Source organism: Arvicola amphibius, chromosome 7 (assembly GCF_903992535.2).
Source record: "Arvicola amphibius chromosome 7, mArvAmp1.2, whole genome shotgun sequence".
Taxonomy (NCBI): Eukaryota; Metazoa; Chordata; class Mammalia; order Rodentia; family Cricetidae; genus Arvicola; species Arvicola amphibius.
In genome coordinates, this window is record NC_052053.1 from 45,413,040 (window position 1) to 45,416,370 (window position 3,331).

At 53.1% G+C, this 3,331-nt stretch overlaps 1 long non-coding RNA gene across 3 annotated transcripts; it reads left to right on the plus strand.

Moving 5' to 3' along the window:
• The first annotated feature begins 334 nt into the window (after window positions 1-334).
• LOC119819152 lies at window positions 335-2,796 on the plus strand. Of its 3 annotated transcripts, none has more exons than XR_005286230.1 (2): window positions 335-453; window positions 1,388-2,796. It is a non-coding gene; the product is annotated as an uncharacterized LOC119819152 (long non-coding RNA). The 3 variants fall into 3 exon arrangements; XR_005286231.1 differs by having other exon boundaries at window positions 358-482; XR_005286232.1 differs by lacking the exon at window positions 335-453 and adding an exon at window positions 491-1,154.
• The last annotated feature ends 535 nt before the right edge of the window (window positions 2,797-3,331 follow it).

Sequence of the window (3,331 nt, forward strand, 5' to 3'; positions counted from 1 at the left end):
GTGTGGCTTAGGCTGAAGGCGGAGACCTGGGCCAGGCACAGTGATTGCACTGCAGGCCATGCGGCTGGCCTTTGAGACAGGCTCTGTGCTCTGGGGCTCCCGCCGGGTCTAGTGAACTCTTCCTGGACGGGAGTCCTGTGGTGGATGGTTCAGGGTCACCCCTTTGGCTCCTGCGGACCTAAACAGGACATTCTGTTACCGAACCAGAAATCGTGTTTGTTTGCTGGAAAATCAACAAGATATGACCATGTGTATATGTGTGTGTGTGAGGAAATGGGGCAAAAGTCACCCAATTAGCAGGCTCAATGTAGCCTTTGACCATTCCCAAGAATCTGTTTCCTCTTGTGTCTGCTGAGTGGCGGAGTGCCTTTGCTGAGTCCTCAGCCCTCAGACATCCTGAGGGGCCCACCCGAAAGGCCCACAGTGTGAGGGATCGGCTTAGGCAGCCTGCAGGTATCCAAGTTCCTACTTCACCTGTACATGTAGGTTTTTGTTTTTAGCTGGGGTCTATGCCCGGGTTGGTCTCAGACTCTCAGAGCCCAAGTGATCCTCTGCTTTAGCATTCTGGGTAGAGTAGCAAGGCAGACTGGAGCCAACCACCCAAGATCACCCTTCCAGTGCCTTTCCGGCCCGGAGTGCATCACAGGCAGGCAACAGTGTTCTAGGGTAGCTGTTAGATTTCTAGCGACAGGGTCCTAAAGAGAGTGTCCCTCCTGTGGACCTAGCTTCCCACTGAGGAGACATGGCCATTCTGGTGTCTAGCTTTTGCCCTGTGAGATGGGACATGGCTCCTGGACATGGTCCTTGCTTCCTATATTATATTAGCTACTGAGGACTCAGTCCCTGACACACAGGAGGTGTGTAGTCAACGAAGACCAGGCTTACGGTGGACATGAGCCTCAGCTGTGTGCTGTGATTGTTACAGTGTCCTGGGGGTTGGTGGGTGAAACAGATGTCCTTTGTAGCTAGGGGAGGACTTCTTGTAAGCTCTGGAAACTGGTCTCCCTCCAACCTCCACAAGGTGTAAAGCTCTGTCTGTCTGAGAAGAGGTCAGACTGCTGGTCTGTTTACCTGCACAGTGTCCAGGCACCAACCCAGTGTTTGGCCCTGGGCTCTAAGCCCTAGGTTTAGGCCCTGAATCTGCCCTTCTGCAGGTGAGTGGTCACCTATGGGAACTCAGGGCTCCTTTCCCTAACATGGATCTAGGGGGAACAGTGGGGTCCTCTCATAAACCAGGGAACATCATGAAGTGTAGCTAGATTTTGTGGTTACTCATAGCTTATCCCCCCTCCCCATTTCAGAGTATTTGGCATGGGTGCACGGTCTGGCCTTTCTGTGCCACAGTCACCTCTCTTTGTCCCCCTTGTCTCCTCTTTGTTTTTCCCAGGACCCAGGAAGGAGTCATTAAAAACTCCCAAAGCTAACCACGGAGTCCCCGTCTGGGCCTCCTGCTGCAAGGGACCAGGTCTCTGGGTTTGCTGCTAGTACAGAGGTGACCAGCTGGCGTCATTGCCTGCGTGTCACCCCTACTTCCAGCTGAGCCAGCACACAGTCTGCTCCAGGCCAGTGCCCAGGGACTTTCCCTGGTGGAGGAGCCCAACCGAGGCCCGGGAGCTGTTCTATCCACAGCCCAATCTCCTGCTGCCTGGGTGCAGAGTTCTTTCAGAACTTTTAGCTCTGGAACCTTGGGAGGTCAAAGAGCCACCCAGGTGGACAGTGGGAGGATTATGACAAATGGTGGGGATGTCCCCAGGCCTCTTGGATGGGAAACAGGTGACATAGAGACCTACCTTTGGAGCCAGGAGTCCCGTCAGCCAGCCTGCCCTAACTTTGGATGAGGAGACACTACAGGGCTCCCAGAGTGTGGCAGAACTCCAGAGTACTCTGACCTAGTTCTCCTGCGTTCAGGCTCCGGGAGCGTCGATTTCTCCCCTTCCCTCCCTACTTGGGCTCCAATCAATCAAGAGAGGAAATCTTTCGTGTGGCACCTCTCCGAGCCCTGCAGGCTCCTACAAGATTGATTAACGCAAACATCAATTTCTTGGGCCGCACGCCTCTGAAAACACGGTGCTTTTTTCAGATTGAATTGCTACTGCGCGCCCGGTGTAAATAAAGGAGCGGGAATAACATGGAAGATTTGTGACTGTGTGCTGTGACTGCCCTCTCAGCCGGGCGAGAGGGAGACGGAGGGCAGAGGAAGAAAGGGGAGCATCTGTGGCATCCCCATACCCCCTGCCAAGGCGGACAGAGAGGTGAACGAGAGCCAGGGGGTGTGAGAAGTCAGAACTACAGCACAGCAGATCTGTAGCCGGATCTCTGGAAGACGCGTGCTAATTGGCTCTTTATTGTCTCTGGCTGTCTGGAGGGTGTCCGCAGAGGCAGGTGTCACTACTGGTCCTGCAGCAGCTGCGGGGTAGCTTGGCTTCCGGCCCTGAGGCTGGACGAGACTCCTTTGGCTTTGCCCCTCCCTCTCCCTCTCCAGCACAAAGCAAGGCATGGTGAAGCAGGCCCCAACCAGGCACCTTGTGGTGGGCCCAGGGCCTAGAAGAATGCAAGGAGAGTTTGTCAAGGTGGAGAGACACACAGGACTGACCATGGTCCTGAGGACAGTGAGTGAGGCCTTCCCTGAGGCCACATCTTGCCCTGCTTGACTTTGTACCTTCAGATATGTTCCTGAGCCTTGCTCTCTGTCTCCTTATCCTGAGGTCCAGATACCTCCATACCCCTAAACGTTTCACCTGGGCCTTTAAAAAAAATGTTTTCTGTTACTGTATTAAAACCCTCTGACAAAAGCCACTTAAGGGAGAATGTGTGTAATTCAGATCACAGTTCAAGGTCCGGTCCATTGGGTGGGGAAGGCAAGGCTGTAGGAACTTACTGCTGCTGGCTGTGCTGAATCCACAGTCAGGAAGCAGACAGTGGTGACCGCATGTTGCTGCTCTGAGCCCTTTCTCTGAACCCCGGCCTAGGAATGACGCCACCTATGGTTAAATCGATTAATGTAATCAAAATAATTCCCCAAAAGTGTACTCAGAGGCCCATCTCCTGGGTGATACTAGATTCCTACAAGCTGACCTACAGGGACCCAGCCTAGGGCATGGGAACCACTGAGAAGTCTCGCAAGAAACAAAAAAGAAATGGGTGAGGACTGGAGAGATGGCTCAGAGGTTAAGAACACTGATTGTTTTTCCAGAGGTCCTGAGTTCAATTCCCAGCAACCACATGGTGGCTCACAACCATCTGTAATGAGATCTGGTGCCCTCTTCTGGCCTGCAGGCATACATGCAGACAGAACACTGTAAACAAAATAAATAAATAAATCTTAAAAAAA